The following is a 6,288-nucleotide window of genomic DNA, read 5'->3' on the forward strand; positions in this document are numbered from 1 at the left end:
AGTCCGAATGCCTCGAGCAGGTACTCTTTAGTTTTAAAAGTCTCTGAACAACAAAATTGTGTAAGATTATCGTCCTGAAAGAGAGACAGATTATGGTTTGTGAAATGTCTAGTGAGGATAACGCTGCAAAATGCCCCAGTAGCTCTACTTCTGCGTTTAAAAGCCCTTTCAATGAAAAGAAACGTTTCACAACCTAAATGATCATTTTTAGTCTGCAATTTCCTACAAAAACTTTCACTTTGTTACACTGTTCATTGGTAATTTTGTTGAAGTAACTGAAAATGGAGATACTTAAAAAGCTGTTAGCTGCACACTTCCTCAGCTCTAAAATCAATACGTGTAGACCTTTGCTCATTGTATGTTCACTTCTCTAGTTTGGGTGATAATGAAGAAAAATCCCTACTGAATCATTTTCTTTTCCTTTCACATCCTTCAGAAATAGTATGGTACCTCTCCAGAGAGTTAAACCCTCTTCTTTTTTTAAGGTGTTTCCTCGGGAGAAGTTTCTAAACTGATGCTACCCATTTCGTGAGGAGAGCAGGCAGCGCGTACCTCGTTAGCTTTTCCTCGTTCAGAACGGGTTAGGGCGGCAGCTCCTTTGGGTACGTTACTGCTCAGGAGGGGCTTGTGCGGTCGGTGGGATGGGTGGCAGCAGTGGAGTCATCCCACATCTCTGTTGCATGCACGTGCTTAGCCCAGAAAGCTCCATTTTAATTAAATATTCCTGGAGGAACAGACTTCTGGAGGTAACGGTGCTGGTGTGGTGCTCTGAGAGCATCATCATACGCTAGATAATACAACCCAATGTGAGAGCTGTACCTTCTGATACATTTCAAGTGCCTCGAGATCAGTTTCCCACCTTCTGCCTTTTAAAGGGCTCTAAATAAAACGCGTTGTGGAGAAACAGCTTCATGTATTGCTCTGTGGGTATTGATCAACCATCTGGGAAAAGGCAAGCAACGAGCTGAAGCAGGTTCATAGAATCATAGAATCGTTAAGGTTGGAAAAGACCCTTAAGATCATTGAGTCCAACCGTTAACCTGTCACTGCCAAGTCCACCACTAATTCATACTCAGTTCATTTAATAACCTTGCACTCTTTTTTAAAGAAATCATTTGAAACACTAGTAAGGGTTCCCTTCAAGTATTTATCATTTTTGGTTCATGATCAAGTGAACGTTACATGAATTATCTGTATGGCCATGTAATTTCCATTAACAGTAATAGTAATTGTAAGCATGTAGAAAGAGGATGGCTTATCCTATGATCCTACCTATTATGAAGTAGTTAACTGATTAAGGTTAGGATACTGCAAGCCACTTCATACCATTGGTGAACTCTCTGCAACCCCATTATCTTCATTAGGCTTGTGTGGGTGTAATTAATTGGTGTTTAGTTAACAGTTGTGTTGAATGAAAAGAATTTAGTTCTATTTCTCTTAGTTTTATTGGCCCCATGGTGCTAACAGGCTAAAGTGTAATTAAAAACTCTTTAATCAAACTATACGTAGCAAGCCCCAAGGAACGAACCCAGTGAGGAAAAGCATGTGATTGGTGTGACTCAGGACTTTGAGAAATGACCAGGTACAAATGATACCCTATAGTCATTCTTTTTTTGTTTTTAAACAATGAAGATGCTTCACTTACATCAACATGTACATTTAAAGTGTACAAAACCAGCTTTATAAGCTTGCAATCATCGCTTTCCTAGGGGTCTCCAGTAACACCGTATTTTGATGCCGTCTCAATAGATTTTCTCCCAAAATCTTTTAGATTTTATACTGTGTTGGGTGGATAGAGAAATGGGTCTTGTGTGTCGTTCGAGAGCAGCTGTATGTTATTTTTTATCACCTCTTGCCTTTACTGTAACTCTTGTGCCAGGAAATAAATTATGATCAGCTATTCCTCATTTATGATATTGTATTGTGTACATTCCCTTTTTGCAAGATGCTTCGTATCTCACTTGAGTATTTATATGTGGTGCTAATCTGGGGCACTCTAAAAACCAAGTATAATACGGCATGTTTAAGTGTAGCATAAAGGATTTGCTTTTTGCTGTTCTAAAATGTAGCTTTAAAGATATAAACTTGCCCCTTAAATCAGTTAAGATCATGGTCTCACTGCCATCTGTGTTCTTGTAGGATTTCACAGAAGAGTAATGTGTGCTTATTCCGCTGACAGGGTCTTCTCTGAAGTCAAGTCTAAGTACATAAAAACTGCATGACATTTCCAATAAAATCAGGATTGCCTTTTTAGCTTGGCGATACAAATACTTGTGTACATTACTGGTTTTGAGGCATTTTAATTTCTTAAATAAAAAAGGCTTATTAAGTTTCCTTTTTTCACCTAAAATGCTGCTGTAGTGTTTCTTTTAATTCTTAATACTCTATATTGTATAAAGGAAAAACTCCAGTAGCAAAGCTAAATATAACTTGACGTACAAGAGTAAACAAAAGCTTTGGTCCTAGGATGCGGCTGAACATAACATTTAGATTGGGCTTTGAGTCTAGATAAAAAACTTCCAAGAACTTGGCTAGTATATATACTGGATATTTGGAAATTTCTAATGATTATTTAGCTCTTTTTTTTTTCCCCCTCTAGCATTATTATTTTAATTTCCAGAGTACTCATATAAGAGTTCATTTGCCTTGAGTAGTCATTCTCCGCTCCAATGGTTACTTCAAGTTGAGTGGGTTTTAGTACTAATTTCTTTCTAAAGTTTGAGGATTCTTCCTGCGGGTCTATTCAGCTCCTGCTGTGCGAGGGTGAGCCTAGCCTTCTCCAAAGGAGCCTGCTGAACTAAAATGTGAGAGCTGATAGGCTTTGATTTATCATTCTAACTCTAAAGGTGATGTGGAACCCACAGTATTTAAAGACAAGTTTTGGAGCTGATGTTTGAGTTTACAGAAGATTGTCCTCGAATTTCTGTGATATAACTGTTTTTTTGTAGTGCGTAGATTTTTTTTAATGTAATGTACAGGTTATTGATGAATGCTAGGTTTAGTCTCAGATATCAGGAGTTTACTACATGATTTCTTTGTGCATGCATTTTGAAGTAACTCTTAGGAGCTTTAAGGCATTATTGAAGCCTACCTAGTTCAGGCACCTTGATATGATGGATTATAGGGCTTTTGTCAGTATATTGTCAATATCATACTCTGAAATGTTAGTACACTTACAAATATATACAGAGTTGGAATGTTGTCAGGCTTTGTGAAATTCATAACAAATATTTTCTATGATATGAAAATAAAAATGTGTGCTCATACATCAGTTACTGCATATGCGGTATTGATATAATTTCAAAGATGATGTGGCAATGTGGCCATAATACATTGGCAATTTATACAGGCCAGCAATCAAACTCAGAGATGAACAGAGAGTGAGAAAAGTGGGAACTTGTACTTAACTTTTCTAGTTCTGAGGCTGGGTAATTACTGCTAAAGAAAAACTTACTTTTACATAAATCAGCGGAATTTATTTTTGTTCATCATCTCTTTTTTTATGGTCAGAATGGTTTTCTTGATGTTCTAGTTTGAACCTGCGGTTCCAACAGCAGACAAAAAGAGTAATGAATTAGTTAGAAGGGAATTACTCTTTTCTGACCTGTTTGTTGAAATGAGATAGCTTTCTGAAAAGAATGATTTGATATCTTTGTAAAGATTCTGAGCACTAAAGCACTTTTTTTTTTTTTTTTTTTGGTAAACCTCTCCATTCATTACTCTCACTATAAAGAATTTTGCAGAAGTTTTTTTAAAATTTAAATTTTCTTAACTTTACCCTTCGGGCTTTGTGTCTTCCTCTTTCCTTTTATACTGGATTAGAAACCCCCTAAATTTGCTCAACTATTTGAGAAGCAGTACTTGCAGTTCCAAATACAGAAACTTTTGGAGTGGTTGGAAGCAATCTGTAGGTTATCTGTTACTGGTTAGCAGATCAAAGGCTTACATGACTGAGAAGTGAAACCTGACCAGTGCAGATGAACTGGTGATCTGTGGGATACATGAAAAATAAGTTTGAAATCCAAGTTACTTACAAGTATGTAAAAGTTGAAGTGAATATCGCAATGAGTGAGAAATAGTGTTAATTGACTCCTCAAGTCCTGTAACTTGCTGATAGATTTTAAGAGAAGCCTTTCTGTTTCTTTACAGGAAAAGCGAAGCTGGTAGCAGAGGGGTTTAAGGAGTTCAAATAAAAAGGTAATCTTTGCATTACTATTGAGAATTGGGGCTTTCCTGCATCCTGTGATTTTTTTTTTTTGATCAACCACATTTTTTGGGACAAACTGAGTATGGAAGAAAAGGAAGAAAGGCATTTTTTTTTCCCCATGGTGTATCTCCTGATTTTTACAACCTTAATCACTTGGGGCATGTCTTGAACTTTTAACCTTCTTTCCCCAGCACTGATGCTGTGAATAATGGACTCTCCTGCTTGACACATAACTAGATTGCAGTTCAAAGTGGATGTCACAAACACTATTGCACCATCTGGAGCAAAAGCTTGACTATCGTTTTGGGATAAGCCCATAAGATCATATGAATTTATAACTGACTTCATTTTTTCTATTGCACTAATTTAGGTTACTTGAATTCAAAAATATGTTATTTTTTCAAAAAACTTGCCTCCTGTTGCTGGTATTTTTTGCACAACCCCCCAAAATTTTCAGATCTTGTATGAAAGTCGTATTACATTTATAACCATTTTGATCCTACTTTTTGCAATAAACAAGATTTAAATAGTTCCCCTGAGGCTAGGGAAATGCTGCATGAATTGTGGAGATAAATTTCTCTATTTTCCCCTATTTCCATTGTTATCTTTAATAGTTTACTTCAGTTCAAGACTCAAAAAAAAAAAAAAAAAAAAAAGGGAAATATTGCTCCTACATATTCTTTTAAAAATATGCACGTTTTTGAAGCTGGATGTGATTGTAAACTGAAAAGCTTTTCAGAGTATGACTTCTGAAGAATACATAATGTTCACAGTTCCATGTAAGATATTCAGCCATATATTTGAATAATATCCAGCTGATGGAATGAAATATACCTTATTTTGAAGGAAAAGATTCTATCGACTGGCATTACTGCTTGGGGGTGTATTCATGCACAAAATACTGTTTTTATAAATTCTGTGTACTGATAGAATTTTATTAAAAGCTAGTTGTGTGGCTTGTCTCAAAGCAGCAGATTTTGAGTGAGCTTGAACAGCTTTGACTTCCACTGAAAGCTGATGAGACTTGTAAATCCATAGCATTTCTTACAGAATGGCTTGAAATTAAAGAGATCTATGAACATGAGGTCAGTCTGGTGGGTTTGCAGTGTTTTGGAAAAGATGTGACTATTGGAGAAATAGTCAGGCATGGTGCATTTGCACAGAGGGGATCAGTTCAGATTTCAGATATCCCTATTTTGTAAAATTAAGCAGTGGCTGATGCAGATAGAGATAGCGACTGTTTCTAACACAAAAACTCCCTTTATTTTCTTCTTTAAACATTGATGAACAGGTTTCAAGAATCAAATACATGTGGGCAAATGTAGAAATATTCTGTTTCTGAATGTGACTTGTTTATGGAAAATATTTTTTGTTCTACATAATATTGAGAAATATACCAAATAAGTAAGGTAATTAACATGACATTTAGAAGAAAATGCTGTTTAATATTAACCCAATATTTCAGATTCCTAGAGCAGAAGGATACGGCTCTCAAATGAGTTTTCACAAAACTTAATCTTTCTTTCTTGAAGTTATACTATGACGTAAATTACAGAATCACAATCATTTAGGTTGGAAGCGACCTCTTGAGATCATCTACTCCATTTCCCCTGCTCAAGCAGGGTCAGCTAGAGCAGGTTGCCTAGGACCGTGTCCAGTCAGGTTTTGAATATCTCCCCAGAGGGAGACTCTATAACCTCTCCGGGCAACCTCTTCCAGTGTTTGATCATGCTCATGGCAAAAAGCATATTCTTGTCTTAAATTGAATGTGCTATTTTTAAATTTATGCCCATTGCCTCTTGTTTTGCCAGTGGGCAGTAATGAGAGGGGTTTGGCTTCCTCCTCTCCATTCCCTCCCATCAGGTAGTTCTACACATTGATGAGAGCCCCCTGAGCCTTCTCTTTGGGCTGAAGAGTTCCAGCTGTCTCAGCTTCTCCTATTATGAAAGACACTCCAGTCCCTTAATCGTCTTTGTGCCCTGAGTAGGACTCACTCCAGTAAGTCCATATCTTTCTTGCATTAATTGCACTGATGGAAATTGCATAACCGTGTTTGGTTATGATGTATTGACATGGTGTAT

This window comes from Platalea leucorodia (genome assembly GCF_965183815.1).
Source record: "Platalea leucorodia genome assembly, chromosome: 4".
Classification (NCBI taxonomy): Eukaryota; Metazoa; Chordata; class Aves; order Pelecaniformes; family Threskiornithidae; genus Platalea; species Platalea leucorodia.